The sequence below is a fragment of the Symphalangus syndactylus genome, chromosome 17, assembly GCF_028878055.3.
Source record: "Symphalangus syndactylus isolate Jambi chromosome 17, NHGRI_mSymSyn1-v2.1_pri, whole genome shotgun sequence".
In the NCBI taxonomy this organism is placed as follows: domain Eukaryota; kingdom Metazoa; phylum Chordata; class Mammalia; order Primates; family Hylobatidae; genus Symphalangus; species Symphalangus syndactylus.
Window position 1 is genome coordinate 66,586,790 of NC_072439.2, and position 18,215 is coordinate 66,605,004.

Below are 18,215 nucleotides of genomic sequence, written 5' to 3' on the forward strand. Positions count from 1 at the left end.
GGTGAAAGATAGGGGTCTAGTTTCATTCTTATGCATATTGATACCCAGTTTATCCAGCACAATATATTGAGGAGACCATCCTTTCCCCAGTGCATGTTCTTGACAATTTTATCAAAGATAACTTCACAGTAAATGTATGGATTTGCATCTGGTTTTCTATTCTATTCCATTGCTCTATGTGTCTCTTTTTATGCCAGTACCAATGGTTACTATAGCTCTGTAGTCTAATTTGAAATCATGTAATGTGATTCATTCACTTCTGTTCTTTTCACGTATGATAGATTTGGCTATTCTGGGCCTTTTGTAGTTCCATGTAAATTTTAGGATTGGTTTTTCTATTTCAGTGAAGAATGCCATTGGTATATTGGTAGGAATTGCATTGAATCTGTAGACTGCTTTGGGTAGTATAGATATTTTAACAATATTGAGTCTTCTAGTCATTAAACATGAAGTATCTTTTTTTTTTTTTTTGAGACAGTCTCACTCTGTCACCTAGGCTGGAGTGCAGAGGTGCGATCTCAGCTCACTGCAACCTCCGCCTCCTGGGTTCAAGCTATTCTTCTGCCTCAGCCTCCCGAGTAGCTGGGACTATAGGCGTGCACCACCACGCATGGCCAATTTTTGTATTTTTAGTAGAGACACACTTTCACCATGTTGGACAGGATGGTCTTGATTTCCAGATTTTGTGATCGACCTCCTCAGGCTCCCAAAGTGCTGGGATTACAGGCATGAGCCACTGTGCCTGGCCTATATCTGTTCATTTTTTGTGTCCTCTTTAATTTCTTGATTCAGTGTTTTATCATTTTTATTGCAGAGATCTTTAACTTTTTTGGTTAATTGCTAAGTATTTAATTTTATTTGTAGATATTACAAATGGAATTACTTTCTTGACTTATTTTGCATTGATCACAATTAGTATATAGAGAGGTTATTGATTTTTGTATGTTGAGTTTGTATTCTGAAACTTTACTGAATTTGTTTATCAGTTCTAATACTTCTTTGATGGAGGCTTTAGGTTTTTTTGAATATATGATTGTATCATTTGAAAACAATCATTTTACATCTTCCTTTCCAATTTGGATATTTCTTTCTATTGTCTGATTAATCTATCAATAACCTCTTGTCCTATGTTGAATAACAGTGGTGAAAATGGGCAGCCTTGCCATGTTCCAGAATCTAGAAGAAAGTCTTTTGATTGTTCCCTGTTCAATATGGTACTAGCTGTGAATCTGTCACAAGTCGCTTTTATTGTGTTGAGGTAGGTCCAGCATACCTGAATATGCAAAGTTTTTTGAGGATTTTTATCATGAAGAGATAATTAAATTTTATCAAATGCTTATCCAGCATCAATTGAAATGATTATGTTTTTTTATCCTTCATTCTGTTGATATGATGTGTCACATTTATCGATTTGTGTATGCTGAACCATCCTTGCATTCCTGAGATAAATCCCACTTGGTCATAATGATTTATATTTTTAATGTATTGTTGAATTCTGTTTGCTAGTATTTTGTTGAGAATTTTTGTGCCACAATTACAGTGTTATAATGTGTTTTTCTGTGTGTTTATTACTACTGAGTTTTGTACCTTCATATGATTTCTTATTGCTCATTAACATCCTTTTCTTTCAAACTGAAAAACTGCCTTTAGCAATTATTGTAGGATAGATCTGGTATTGATAAAATTTCCCAGCTTTTGTTTATCTAGGAAAGTATTTATTTCTCAATTTTAAAGGATATTTTTGCTGGATATACTATTCTGGATAATTTTTTTTTCCCTTCAGCACTTTGAAGATGTCTTACCAGTCTTTCTTGGTTTGTAAAGTTTCCACTGAAAAGTCTGCTGCCAGACATATTGGAGCTCTTTTGTATGTTATTCATTTCTTTTTTCTTGCTGCTTTTAGGGTCCTTTCTTTATCCATAACCTTTGGGAGTTTGATTATTACATGTCTTAAGGTAGTTTTATTTGGATTAAATCAGCTTGGTGTTTTATAACTTTCTTGTACTTGAATATTGCAAAGTTTATTTGGATTTGGGGTGTTCTCTGTTATTTCCCTTTAAATCAACTTTCTACCCATATCTCTCTCTCTGTCTCCATTTTAAGGCCAGTATCTTTTAGATTTGCCATTTTGAGGCTATTTTTTCTAGATTCTCTAGGTGTGCTTCATTCTTTTTATTCTTTTTCCTTTTGTCTTCTCTGACTGTATACTTTCAAATAGCCCATCTTCAAGCTCAAAATTTTTCTCCTTTGCTTAATCAATTCTGCTGTTGAGACTCATACATTCTGTGGTATGTCAATTGCATTTTTTATCTCTGGGATACTTACAAGATTCTTTTTAATTATTTCAATATCTTTGTTAAGTTTACCTGATAAGATTCTGAATTCCTTCTTCGTGTTATCATAAATTTCACTGAGCTTCCCCAAAACAGCTATTTTTAAATTCTCCGTCTTAAAAGTTACATATCTCTGTCTCTCTAGGACTGGACATTGATGCTTATTTAGCTCATTTGGTGAGGTCATGTTTTCCTGGATGATCTTGTTATTTTTAGATATTTGTCAGTGTCTGGACAATAAAGAATTAGGTACTTATTGTACTCTCCATAGTCTGGGCTTGTTTGTACCCATCCCTCTTGAGAAGGTTTTCCAAGTATCTGAAAGGACTTAGGTGTTGTGATCTAAGTCTTTGCTCAGTGCAGCTATATATGCATTAGGGGAGACCCCAAGCCCCGTAATGGCGTGGCTCTTGTAGACCTATATAGGTACCACCTTGACGGTCTTGGGTAAGATCTGGGAAAATTCCCTGAATTACCATACAAAGACTCTTGTTCTCTTCTCTTACTTTGCCCCAAACAAAGTCCCTCTCTGTCTATGGTGATCTGCCTGGAGCTAGGGGAAAAGTGATATAAACACCCCTAGCCACCACCACTGGGACTGTTTTGGGTTAGATCTGAAGCCAGCACAGCATTGGGTCTCACCCAAGGCCCGTGATGAGGACTACCTGGCTACTGACTAGGTTCACTAAAGGCCCAACGGCTCTAAAATCACCAGGTGGCAAATCCATCCAGGCTTGTTTTCTTCTTTTCAGAGTGTCTAGTTTCCCCCAACCCCAGGCTGGTCCAGAGATGCCATCCAGGACCCAGTACCTAATGTTGGGAACCTTGGCAATCTGCACAATGCTCTATATTACTGCTGAGGAGCTGGCATTCAACCTACATTACAAAGTCTTTCCCACTCTTTCTTCCCCTTTCCTCATGCAGAAAAGTCTTTCCCTATGACCACCACCACTCTGGGTCTGCAGTGAGTACTGCCTAGCTACCGCCAAAGTTCAGTCAAAGCCCAAAAGCTCTTCGGTCAGCTTTCAGTGAATGCTGTCAGGTTTGGGTCTCTCCCTTTTGGGTATAGAAACTCCTTTGGCCCAGAGCAAGTCCAGAAATGTCATGCAGGGGCCAAAGCCTGGAATTGAGCCCCTGGGAAGCCTATTTGGGGCTCTACTCCACTATAGCCGAGCTGGTACCCAAGATGCAAGACAAAGTCCCCTTACTCTTTTCTCTTATTTCCACAATTGGAAATCTTTCCCTGTAGCCACCACAGCTGGGAATGTGCTAGGTCAGACCTGAAGCCAGCATGATTCTGAGTCTAACCCAAGGCCTGTGGTGTGTACTACCTGGATAGCATTGCTGATTATTGAGGGCCCAAGGACCCTTTATTTAGCAGGCAATGAAACCTGTTAAAACCAGGTACTTTTGTTCAAGGCAGCAGGTTCCTTTCTAGCCCAGGGTGTCTCTAGCAATATCTAGTAGTTAAGGCCTGAAATGGGAGCCTCAGGATTCTTCCTGGTGCCCTATTCTACTGTGTGTCAGCTGGTATTTAATTTGCAAGACAAAGACCTCTTTACTCTCCCATCTCCTCTCCTCAAGCAGAGGAAAGGAGTATCTCTGGGAGCTGCAAACTGTACTGTCTGTGCTTTCATGAGTAATGATCCAAGCACTTCCTTGGCTGTCCTGACTGGTGTCTCTTTAGGTCACATGAACCCCAAGTCCACTGGCTCCAAGCGTGCCCAGGAGTTGCCCAGGAGTTTGCAGTCCTTGTGGCCTATACTGCCTTTCAAGTTTATTTAGGACCCCAGTACACGTTAGCTTTTCAGTGTTCTCTTACAGAGCCTTGTGGCTGAACAGTTTCACCAGCAGCCCTATAATTTGTTTGAGCAGTAAAAACTATAGAAGTCAGGTGTAGACAAAAGTGAACAGCACCTGCAACAAAACTGCTGATCATGGTTAACCAGCTTCCCAAGCCAGTGGCAAGGCTTTATGGAACTCAAGTTCTGAGTGCTGGGATGAATGATTCGCCTCTGTCTAGGGCTGGTCTAAATGCTCCTTTCAGGAGCACCAGCTGAATTCTGCTCATGTCACTTTGCACTGTAACAGCACAGCACTGAGTTACAATGCAAAGTTTCACAATCACTACCCTCTCCCTCCCGCAAGCACATAAATTCTCTCTCCACACCATGAGGCCACTGCCAGGGGATGGGGGTGGGGACAGTGCATGCAATTCAAGACTGTCTTTCTTACCCTCTTCAGTGCCTCCTTCCTTAATAAGATCTCAAAAGCCGGTTTTGTGATCACTCACTAGATTTTTGGGTCTCGGAGGGTGCTTCTTTGTGTGGATAGTTGTTCAATTTTGGTGTTCTAGTAGGGATTACAATTACTGGAGTCTTCTATTCTGCCATCTTGTTCCACCTCCTCTTTATTATTAACTTACATTTGACGTTGAAACTCTACATTATTTTATTTAAAGTTGTGAATGAATCAAGCAGAATTCTAGTTCAACTATTTCCTTTCAAAAACAAATGCGATATGTTATTTTTAACCTAAAAATTGTTTCCTTGTGCATTTTGTTTATTTTTTTTTTGTTCTGGATTGGTTTTACATGCTACATCGGGACAGCCCAAAAAATATTAGAAAGGAAATTAAAACAAATTGTATAAAGTATTAATGATTAATTTTAAACATATACAATGAAACCCCATGAAAAATGTTTTCTAACATTTTAAAAACCATATCCAATATTATTTCTGAAGATTAGGGAGTAAAATGGTTTTCCTATGCATACACGCTATTTAAAATCAAGTAGCAAATAACATTTTCCTATGAAGTAGTGATAATACCATTGCACTGAGGCACTGAAATGTAGATGAGTCATAAAAAATGTAGACATACTTTTGTGTGTGTGCTGATATAAGACTACACAATTAAAATAAGAAGGCTTCTTATCATTGTTACCATTAATTAAGTTAACATTCTCATTGACCAAGACACTACTATTATCATTTTATCTCTTAAGCAATAGAAAATATTTTACTTTTATCTTGCACCTAGGCTTAAAATTAGTGGCTACACTTAAATTAGTTGCTTTTTCTTTACAAGAGAACATATAATTATTTAGACTATATATGGATTCTCAATTTTCAAGAAGTAGAGAATTTAACAGATTTGTTAATTGGAATGTTAAGATTTGCCAGGAGTTTTTCCACCATTGATACTGCTAACAAATGGGTAAAATGCTCAAAGTTGCATTTATTCTCTGCAAAATTTTTCTGTAGTAACATAAAGGAACCCACAAATTTACTTCAGCCTAGAAAATTATAAACCATTTAGTAGAAAATCTCCATTTTTTTACGCCCAAGCTCTTATATTCCTATTCAAGTTAATTTATTATATGTTATTGTTTTAAAAACTCTTGTGTGTCCTATACTTGAAAACAAAAATTTTTTTATATTGTGACATTAATTTACATTTTTTTTCCAATTTTTATCATAACTACCTCATTTTTCTTTCCCTTGCCTTTAGTTTGACTCTTACAAAATCATAAAATGTGAAAAACAATGAGAAACGCAAAAAAATTATCAAACACAATATTAAAAGAAAAACATTAAGATTATTTAAAGGAACATTTGAACAGTCATTAATAACTCACTATAAAACATTTATAAAATATTCACAAGGAGATAGAACTAGGCTACTTACTGAAGATACAAAAATAAAATACTTATTTTCTACCCTCAAAGTACCCAAAGTCTAATTGGGAATTATTATAATACAAGCTGAGGCTTTTCTCTCACTAGACACTACAAAATACTCACTTCTATTAATAGACCTAGCCTCTTAATTCCTCTCAGAAATTACATAATTTCTATGTTAACTATTTTATTGTTTTTCTCCACTCTTAGAGTATAAAACAAATGAAGGCAGGAATTTCATAACCTCCTGTTTCCTCAAAGTCTTTAAGAGTATCTTGAACTCAGTAAAATTTAATAGAATTGATAAAACCTCAATTATAAGAATATTCAGATATTATTTTAACCTACAGAAGGAGCATGTGGTCAAGACTACAGAAAGGTAATTTCACAAGAGAATGACATATAAGAGTAAGACGGGTTTTAACTAAAGAATAAATAAAGTTGTTTTAGAGGACACAGCAGAGTAAGTTTCACTTAGAGGCTCACTGTGGCTGAATGAGACACCTTCAGAGAACTGCAAACCCTTGGAAATTCGTAAGGGAGCAAAGCAATGGTGAAAGTTAGGTAGAGAAGTGGGCATGAATGACCTTTTATGGCTTGAGAAGTGGATTAATTTGAGATCAACAGAAAGATATTGAATAATTTTAAACAAGAAGAAGCACAATTATCTAATTAATCTTTTAGAAAAATTATTCTAGGAAAAATACAGGGGATAAATTAAAAGCAGAGTGACCATACATCCCAGCTTGAATAAGAGAATTCTAGTTTATCACGTTACCTCAATTAAAAGTGTCAAAATATTCAAGTGTAAAAAATAAATTAATTAAACATGGTATATTTATGAGAGGAGTTAAACCCCAAAATAGGTTAGTTAGAAATTCAATGCACAAATTCACATAAGTATTAAAAGCTGACTGAATCATGGGCATTAGTTGTAAAATAAAGTGTGGCATATTGGGTATAATAAAAAAAAATTCTATATGACTGGAGCATTAAGTACTGGAAGGGAGGAAAGGATGAGGCTGCTGATGTAGGTAGAAACCCAGTCATTGGAGGTTTTGCAAATCAAATGAAAGCATTTAGATTTTAGCTAAGAAAAATGTGAAACAACAAATGGACCTTGAGAATTAGGGGAACATTGTTACATGTGTGCTTAAAATTAAATATTCATGCTTCAGTATGGGGAATAAATTTATGAGATTAAGACTAGTGTCAGAGAAAATAGAGACTTTTGTATTAAATACTAAAGCAATTCGGCCGGCACGGTGGCTCACGCCTGTAATCCCAGCACTTTGGGAGGCTGAGGCAGGAGGATCATGAGGTCAGGAGATCGAGACCATCCTGGCTAACACGGTGAAACACCGTCTCTACTAAAAATACAAATATTAGCTGGGCGTAGTGGCGGGTGCCTGTGGTCCCAGCTACTTGGGAGGCTGAGGCAGGAGAATGGCGTGAACCTGGGAGGCGGAGCTTGCAGTGAGCTGAGATCGCGCCACTGCGCTCCAGCCTGGGCGACACAGCGAGATTCCATATAAAATAAATAAATAAATAAATAAAGTAATTCAGAAAAAAAGGATAATAGACTAAGGTTGAAAGAATGGAGACAGAAAAATTTATTCAAGTATTTCTCATGAAGTGGAAACACAATGCAGCTTAGTGACAAACTTGAAATCGAATATGAGGGGAGAAGAGGAAATTTCAGATTATCCTTAGAATTCTATTTTGATTAACTAAAGTTTTGTTGAATCATTTAAGGTGGAAACCCTGGAGAAGAATAAATTTTGGGAATAGTTGATAACCTCTGCTTTGATATATGGTATTTAAGAGATCTATAAGACATGAACATATATGTATAGAGACAACTGGATATAGAAGTAAAGAATTCAGGAGAAAAGTAATGAATAAATATACAGTTTTAAAAAGTTACCAGCATGTGGATTAACACAAAAGTTATGTGAATGAAAGAAATTGCTAAATCATGTTTCAAGTGGCACATATTCAATGATATCTGTTTATCATTTAAATGACCTGCTAAGAAGATAGACTTAATGTGAAACTCACCAAGTTATTTTACTAAAGTGTGTGTTTACATAAGGTATTCTCAGTAAACTGAATTACAGCAACCTGGTTAATAGCCATTCCATGAGTGTATAATCTATGACAGCTCCCACTATACATTATACACTGTTGGTGGAGAATGAAAAATGGCTCTTACAACATTATACAGCCTTATACTGTATAATGTTTCCACCAACAGTGTATAATGGCTCTAATTTCCCCACATTCTCACTGATATATATCAGTGATAATGTATCAGCCACCTTAACAGTTGTGAGGTAATATCACATTGCAGCTTTGAATAGCATTTCTCTGATGCTTATTGATATTGAGCACCTTTTAACAATTCAGATGACGATTTATATGTCTTCTTTGGAAAAAAAAAAATCTATCTATTTTTTGTTGGATTATTTGTTTTTGCTGAAGGAAATTAAAGAAGATCTAAATAACTGGAAATACACTCCATGTCATGGATAGGAGATTAATATTGTAAAGATGGAAATAGTCACCAAAGTGATCTACAGATTCAGTGAAATCTCCAGTAGAATCTCAGCCAAGTTTATTGAAAAAATTGGTGAATGAATTCTAAAATTCATATGGAAATTCAAAGGGTACAGAATAGCCAAAAACATCTTGAAAAAGAACAAAAGAGGAATATTCAGTCTTTCTAATTTCAAAACCTACTACAAAGCTGCAGTGTGTGACAGTGTGAAACTGGTATAAAAATAGACATAAAGATCATGTAATAGAATTGAGAGTCTAGAAATAAATAAATTCTTACACTTAGGCAAACTGATATTCTACAAGGGTGTCAAGAAAATATAATCAGAAAAGAACAGTCTTTTCAACAAATGGTGGTGAAACAACTGGAAAGCCATATGCAAAAGAGTGAAGTTGAACCCCTACTTTAAAACATATGTAAAAATTAACTCAAAATGTGTCATATAGGCTTAAATATATGGGTTAAATCTACAAAATTATTAGAAGATACATTGGAGAAAGTATTTGCCTTAGATTAGGCAAAAGCTTCTTATACAACAAAAGCACTAATGACAAAAGAAAAAAATAAATGAATTGCAATTTTTCGTTATGAAAACCTTTTTTGTTACAAAAATACCATCAAAAACGTGAAAATACAACTCATCAAATGGGAACCAATTCATGTATCTGACAAGACACTTGTATCCACAATGGATAAAGAACTCTTTCAACTCAAAAACAATAAAAAATAAATAGACAAAATAAAAAAAGTGCAAAGGATTTGAATAAACATTTCTTTACAAAGGACATATAAATGGCCATGTGCATAAAAAGACGTTCAGCATTATTAGTTATTAGGGAAATGTAAAGCAAAAACACGATTAGGTGTCATTTCATACCCACTGGGATGACTAAAATCAGAACAATCAACAGTAAGAAGGGTCAGTAAAGATGCAAATAAATTGGAAGCCTCAGATACACTGATGATGGTATTGTAAAGTGGTGAAGGTATTTTGGAAAGCACTTTGGAAGTTTCCTGAAAAGTTAAACATGAAGTCATATGATCTAGCCTTTCCACTTCTAGATATATATCCAAAAATATTGCAAACATATATTCACCAAAAGAGCTATATACAAATGTTTATAGCAGCATTATTCAAAATAACCAAAAGATGGAGAAGAAAAACCTACATATCCACCACCTGATGGCTGAATAAAAAAAAATGTCTATTCGTACAATAGAATACATTTTTTTAACAATAAAAAGAATGAAGTACTGATTCATGCTACAACACGGATGAACCTTACACACATTATGGTAAATAAAAAAAGCTAGACACAAAAGACCATGTATTTTATTATTTTGTTTATTTGAAATATCCAGAATAAGAAAATCTATGAAGACAGATAGTAGTGGTTTTGGGGCTGAAGAAGGGTAGAAATGGAGAGTGACTGCTAATGACTATGAGTCTATGGGGCTTCTTTTTTGGTTGATGAAAATGTTTTGGTATGAGAGAGTGATGATGGTTGCACAACACTGAAAGCCCTAAAAACTACATTTGCACTTTAAATGGTAAATTTAATTGTATGTGAGTTATATTTTAATAAAATTGTTTACTAAGTAAAAAATGAAATAAACACTAAAAGTTATTATTGTCTTAATGGAGTCTCCAAATCATCTTTTTTTTTCTCTTTTTTTTTTTTTTTTTTTTTGACAGGGCCTTGCTCTGTCACAGAGCACAGCGGCACAATCATGGCTTACTGCAGCTTTGACTTCCAGGGCTCAAAGGAGCCTCCCACCTCAGCCTCCAAAGTAGCTGGGACTACAAGCATGCACCACCATACCCAGACAATATTTTTAACAACTTTGTAGAGACAGAATCTTACTGTGATCCCCAGGCTGGTCTCAAATTCTTGGACTCAAGTAATCCTCCTGCCTCAGCCTCCTAAAGTGCTGGAATTACAGGAGTGAGCCATTGTGCTATGCCACCAAATTATTCCTATGTTCTAACTCTTCAGCTATGCCATCAAATGAATCAGAATAATACAGGATACATAGAAAAGTGAAAAACACATGAGTGATGCCTCATATTGACATAATACATATATACATTCAATTCAAGAAAATGAGATTTATCTGCATTTCCTGAAGCATGAGATTTGTGTCAAATATTAAGGATCAATAAATCAATACATATCGCTTTACGCCAGATTATGGGGGACTTTAAATGAAGTTGATTATGTATCAAAATTGTTGAATATAGGTGATGGGTACAGGTAATGATACTATTCTGTTTTCTTCACCCATTTGAAATTGTCATAGTAAAAACTTAAAAGTGTATGTTTTAAAACTACTGCTAGACAAGGGAGGAGAATATAAAAATAAATAAGCATGTCTTTGGCCCTTAATGAATTGGAAATTTAATGGAGAAATACTGTACTACATACCCAAAAAGAATTATTTAAAAAGAAAAATTGGCCGGGCGTGGTGACTCACGCCTGTAATCCCAACACTTTGGGAGGTGGAGGTGGGTGGATCACGAGGTCAGCAGATCTAGACCATTCTGGCTAACACGGTGAAACCCCGTCTCTACTAAAAATACAAAAAATTAGCCAGGCGTGGTGGCAGGCACCTGTAATCCCAGCTACTCGGGAGGCTGAGGCAGGAGAATGGCGAGAACCCGGGAGGCGGAGCTTGCAGTGAGCCGAGATCCGGACACTGCACTCCAACCTGGGTGACAGAGCACGACTCTGTCTCAGAAAAAAAAAAAAAAAAAGGAAAAATTAATCAAAGGATTGTGGTTAAAGTGAGAGAGGTGGGTCGAGAAAGATGGCATCCTGCCAAAGTGTTATAAGGAAATGGCATTTAAGCTAAGATTTCAATAGGTAGAATTGGAAGTGAAAAGCTGAGAAGACAAAAGGTGACAGGATAGTTTCATGTTCAGAGCAGAGATTTGCTCTGGAGATAGCCTGAAGAATTTGTCTGAGTAGTAGGAACCACAAAGAAGAAAACCAGCTATAAAGCAATTGCAATATATCTATAACTGCAATAGATAGGGCTGAATAAAGGTGAGAGCAGTTTTAAAAAAATAAGCCAGTTTGTTAAAATATGTTAGAAAGAATGCATTCTTACATATCAAATGCTTTTTTCAGTAATAATAATAACAACCACCATCTTGTAATGTAAAGGGCCACCAGAAGTCATTTAACCACATACTCATTTAAGGGATAAAACATTAATTTTTGTTCAGTGTGAGCAACTGCTTTGATAAGAACCTCAGTACTTCTTGTGTTTATCTATTCCATTCTTAGACATTCTCCCTCAGAACTAAGAAAGCTCATTAAGTCTTAGTTATTCTCTCAGAAATCACAGAATAAACCTTAGCCTCCTCCACATTACTTTCCTTCAATATTTTAGGATAGTCTTCATGTTTGTCATACTTCACTCTAGAATAAACATCTCCAGTTGCATACAGTTTTCAAATTTAAGTTGAGTATTTATGGCTTACTAAAGGATACTGATAAATTCAATCATGTAATCATTTTAGACATTAAGCAAAGGACCTAATAAAATAAACAATAAAAAATGTCCTCTGCAGCTATAGCTACACTGTGTCCATGTGTACTGTGAATGCCATAGTGCTTGCTCCAGTAGTGCACAGAATTCACGCAAAGAGTTTTGGAAACCATGATTTCATCAACGATACCTTAGAGAAAACATACTGACGTTAAAGGATGTCTTTTTACTTATGTATAAGAAGTGAACCAAAAGATATTTTCATTTTCAGTCATATTGTTTCCTATGACAGAAATTACAAATATCATTTTCTATTTCAATTTAAGGGAATAATAATAAAATATTAATACTAAAAGTAAATATGGCCCTCAGAAATTATTTAATCCCGGCTCTTAGTGCTAAAGCTAATTTCTTTTATTTTCACAGTTGAAATTATAATGGTGCAGGAAATTGGAGAGACATGATGAAGATTACATCATTAAAGAGTTTGGAGGTACCAGGGATCAATTGGGTGAACAAGTAGGACCATCCTGTCTCATTTACAATAATTAAATTGTACCCTTGTTTCAATGTTTATTATTACTATCATTACATCAGCTCTTTGAAATCCTGTTTTAATTTTAAGTGTTATGATCTTCATTCTATCATTCACCTCTTTACAGTTTTCTCCCCTCCTCTTCCATCTGTGCAGTAGGAAGCCTCTAATATAACACTGAGCTGGAAAATCAGAAGTAGGAAGAAAGAAAAAGATGTTTTCTCTTATCCTGCACACTCACTTTCTACTTCAAAATGAAAAGGCAAGAATATCTTTTAATAGTATTATTGGCTAAAAAGCATTGTAATGAATCATGTAGTTCTATTGCCTCAACATATGCTAAGTATTGTTAAATTTTGCTGTATCGAGTAATCATCTGTAAATGTTAAATATACTTTGTTTGATTTCCAAAGCTGCAGATAACTAATAAATTGATGTAAATTAGCAGTCTTGGTTTGAAAGATGTTTACAGGAGCATATTAGTCAGGCTTCTCCAGAGAGACAGAACCAATGGGATATGTAGAGAGATAATATGAGAGGGGATTTCTTAGTGGAATTGGCTGACATAATCATGTATGCTGAGAAGTCCCACAACAGGCCAGCTGCAGGTTGGAGACCCTGGGATTCTCATAGCGTGGCTCAGTCTAAGTCCAAGAGCCTGAGAACCAGGGAAGTCAATGGTGTTATTCTAAGGCCAAAGGCCTGAGAACCCAGAGGGCAACTGGTATAAGTCCTGGAGTACCAAGGCCACAGAGCCTGGGGTCCTGATGTCCAAAGTCAGGAAGAGAAGACTGTTCCAGATGCGGGAGAAAGAGAGAGAGAGAGAGAGAGTGAGTAAGGAAATGTTTTTCTCTTTTTTCTTCTATCTGAGCTCCTAGCCAATGGAATGGTGCCTGACCACACTAAGGGCGGATCTTCCCCACTCAGTTCACTGACTCACACACCAATCTCTTCTGAAAACACCCTCAGAGACACAATCAGAAGTAATGCTTTACCAACTCTCTAGGTGCTACTTAGTCCAGTCAAGCTGACACCTAAAATAAACAAAGTCAAGTAGTGACTTGGAAAAATACTCACTGGTTATATATGTTTGTGAAAATATACAGAGTGCCTACTTCTTGGAGATTCTCAGATCATATTGTTACAGTAGCAAAGTTAAAACATTTGACAAACAAACATTTTTTCTCTAAAGCATCCTCTTCATTCTTTTTGAAAACATGTCAGTGTGTATATGTGTATGTGTGTGTGTGTGTGTTTGCATGTGTATGCATGTAAGATGTGTTGGTTTGTTTGTATGTATGTTTTGTCTGGATTTTTGTTCTATTTTCCCCACATACAAATAACACATAAACATAGGTAAATATGCATGATTAAATAATAACTCATTGAATTTTTAAGAGTTCATAGTATTTGGCTAACCATATGCTTATGCAATTTATTATTATTCTCTCTTTTGACAGTGGCTATATAATATCTAGCCTTCAGCTAAGGCACAATTATTTCTCAGATACTTTTGTTTGAATTCAGACATTGTACTTGAAACCAGGAAAACTGCCTTTCAAAAGTAAAGCAAATGATTCATATACTTAGTTATCAAGGAAGGGCAACACCCTATTTAACAATTACTGTTAAAGAGTAATCTGCTAGGCATGTCTAATTTAAGCTTAAAGTCTTTTTATATTTTAAATATTTTTGATAAAAATATATGTAAAATATATTAAATACTTCTTTCACTAAGGACACAGAACATAGTTTTATAATTATGATGAATTGATAATTTCTGCCATTGGTATAACACAATAGTATCTTTAGAAATAATTGAAATATAAGTATGATTGAATTCAACAAATTTATATTGATAATGACTAAGTTTCTCTTAGCTGCTTTGTCTTTATACATGTTTGCTCTTTACATTTTATCAATTTATTTTTATTTAAATGCAACTAAAAATGATAAAAACAGAATATTTAAATTATTGTAGGTGTTATGTTACAGCTGTTTTACCCTAACCACAGAAGCATATAGAAATGTAACAATGGAACAGTACTAAAACATAGCTCATTAAATGTTTGTCTAATATTAGATTGAAAATACTTGAAATAAAGAATTAGAGAGCTCTCCTATGCACACGCTATATACAATACTTAATAACCAGTATGGTATGTGTACTGCCTAATGAACTTGAGCACCAGACACAGCACGGAAGCAGGATTCTGAAACTCTCCATCTGTATATCCTTTGGGTGCAGCATTATTAAGAGGACTGAGGCTTTTGGAGTATAGGCCAAGGGCAGCTGCAACTCTGAAAAGTATTTGAAACCATTTGGAATTCATTCAATAAATTAACAACTACTGTGTTCAAACCAGTGTGTACTGGCTGAATATTAAGCCTTTTCCTATAAACGTTAGCATGGGGAATGAGGTTAGTGACATGTACTTTAACTGCTCAAATACACACACACACACACACACACACACACACATATAAACTGCATATATGTGTGTATTAAATGTACATATATTTAATTTTCTTGGCTGGTTCCAGGTGAATTTTGGATTGTACATGTGATGGATAAGAGTTCTTCAGTTATTTTTGCATTTCAAACATCATTTTTAGTATTTAATTTCAAAAAGAAATTCCTGAAAGGTACTCTCTTATTTAATAATTATAATATTGAAAAACATGATTATATCTAGATTATCTTTGAGAGGCAAGAAAGCCTTTATAATTATCTGAACAACTGTTTAATATTAAGAATTTTCAAAATACTATCTAGGATAAGAAAAATTAGACACATCTATTATAATTGAAATAATTATTTAAAATTGTGCTTTGTACAGGGAGGAAATTTATAATAATTAGATAACCATGATTGCCAGTTATTCAGATGAAAATTTGCTACATGATCACTTAGGAGGAGTAAAAGGTAGATAGTTCAGACTGTTGTTATTAAATTCTTTCCTTCTGTCTTAAGAAAAGCTTGACATATTTTTAATATCCCAAAAAGAAGGAATATTCTTTAAGAGTGCCATAGCTTCAAAAGTTGACTAGTTTCTCAGTAGATCACATTGTTCTCTTAGAGATTTTAGTGTCACACTCAACATTGTAACCAGAGTCAAGAAATAAATGGCACACACTAGAAGAACTGTAAGACGTATCTTGCTTTCAAGCCTTGAAGTTAATAGAAAAACACCATCTGTGACTATTCATTAGCATGAACATAATAAATAACTATGATAACAAACAAAAGGTTTTATTTGAATTCCCTTTATCCTATTTCTACTCTACAGTCTTGCTAACATGCATAAGGAAAAACTGTCTTGAAAAATATCTCAACCATATTTTATGTATAACCTACTGACTTAGTTAAACTATACAGCTATGAAATTAGTAGAGCACCAGGGATATAAATTGTCTTGATTTTTAAGAATAGAATTTTTGTTGAGGTTTTAGGTGGTAATATATCAAGTTTTGTCTTTGAAATATACATTTATACATATAGCTCACAGACAGCTCAAATACTTCTCGTCTCTAGTACAAAATATCTAAAACTCAAATTATAAAAATTGTCTAAATAAATATTTAATTTCTATTCATTTTTTTGTCAACAAATGGGCAGTATTTTGCTTATACAAGTATAAACTTCTCATGATCAGATTCTACTTTCTCACAAACTTGTTTCACTACATTTTATTATACAACTATTTAATGATTTTGTTTTTTCTTTTTAAAAATTTAACCTTGGAAACTAATATTTTTGGCTTTTTTTCCCCCACAGTTGCCTTGAAACACATAAATCACTAATGTCTTTAAAAAACAGATCAGGAAGAATTCATGTATTTGAAATGAATGCCTATGTGAGGCCTTAATAAATCAATGTAAGTAGAAAAAATAGTTCATTTGTGTGCTTCAAATCTCTTAGACTACTTCTGTGATTCATTTAATGTTACTTATTAAAACAAATAGGTTAATACAATTAAAATGTTACAATCCATTAATGAAATTTCATTAAAAAACTATAATTTTTAATTACTTGAATGAATAAATTTAGTTTTTATAAATTTAGTACTAATATTTTCATTATATTCTTAAAAACTAAAGCAAAATGTTGTTATTTAATTATCATTGCCTAATTTTAAAAAGCATATAATTACAGAAAGAAAAACTTTTTTCCTAATATTGTAATCTAGACCATTTAAATGCATAGCTTGTCATATAAAAGACAGTTACTAATCTACTAGACAATACATTTTACCACAGTTTTACAAAGGACACAAAAATATTCAAGGAAAAATCCTTAGATTATCCTGCCAAAGAATGTTTGTAATAAGAAATAACTCAGTGATACTATTTCTGTGAAACCAAAGATGACACAGTAACAAAAGGTATTTTCTAAGGATCGAACCAGATAACTGCTATACAAGTAAAACAAACAAAATTTAGAAAATATGTTTGAAATACCACATTATTACCCAAGTATCAAATGTTTCAGATGAACTTTTGGCATATTCTAAACTTATAAATTAATCCCAACCACATAACTTTGATTTTGTCAACACAATTGAATTAACTATATCCCACTCTCTGCTACTCCACATCACTAGAAGATGAGTCTGACTCAAAATGAAAATGTAGAAAGCTGATGTCAGTAAGACGGTAGAATAGGAATCTCCAGATTCCCTTCCCCGCCAACAGAGATACTGATCCAACAATACACAGATTAATTTCCTTTGTGAGAAACAGCGAAAACAGTTAAAAGTCTCCTGAACCCTAGGTGAATGCAAAAATCAGCTGCATCAAAGCTGGTTTAAAAAAAAAAACAGAAAACAAAAAACAAAAAAAAACTGTGGCACTCACTCATTAGAGCCCTACCTGCTAGCTCAGTAAAGTCCAATTGAGAAGGAACTTCCAGTTTCTGTCTTCTCCCTGGAAAGGGAAATAAAAGACTGAAACACATGTCCAAAGTCAACACTTTGCAGGGGACTGTTAGATGAACTAGTTCCTGTTTTGCCTGAATTTAAGCACTGACAAAAAAGGTTTTAGTCTGGAGAGTCTCTGAGAACAAAACACAAATGTTTAGACTACATAAACTCTCTTGCCAAAGTCTTCCTCATTTCAACTCAGTGCTGAAGGGGTGAGAGAAAATCCTCAACTTGTAACTTCTTCATGGAGAGGGAAAGAGGTAGAATGTGTCCAACATTCTGGTTTTTTGGTGGGTAGCCCTAGGGACCGGTTTCTGTCTCATCTGTGTCAAAGTGCTGACAGAACCCAGCATATTCTAGATGTCTGAAGGCCCTTGAGAAGCAAAGAGAACTGAGCTGCCTGGTGCTGCTGCAGAGGATTTGGAATAAGCAGATGGAGGCTGAAACAACTTGATGGGCTCTCTCTCAGTGGGGAAAGAGAAGAATGAAGTGTTTATCCAACTTTCTGACTTTTGGGGACACTGTTTGAGGGACTGTTTGTGTCTCACCTAACTCAGAGTCCTGACAGGACGCAGCATACTCTAGGATCCTGGAAGCTGTTGAGAACAAATGAAAGCTGTGTGGCTTGTGGCAGCTACAAAGAATCTTCAGTGTCATGGGCAAACACCAGAAAGAGCAAGTGAATAC

General features: G+C 34.8%; 1 long non-coding RNA gene across 1 annotated transcript; it reads left to right on the forward strand.

Annotated features, from left to right (window-relative positions):
* The first annotated feature begins 6,289 nt into the window (after window positions 1-6,289).
* LOC134733306 (uncharacterized) lies at window positions 6,290-12,869 on the forward strand. Its single transcript, XR_010116789.1, has 3 exons — window positions 6,290-6,395; window positions 12,498-12,564; window positions 12,763-12,869. It is a non-coding gene; the product is annotated as an uncharacterized lncRNA (long non-coding RNA).
* Window positions 12,870-18,215: the final 5,346 nt, after the last annotated feature.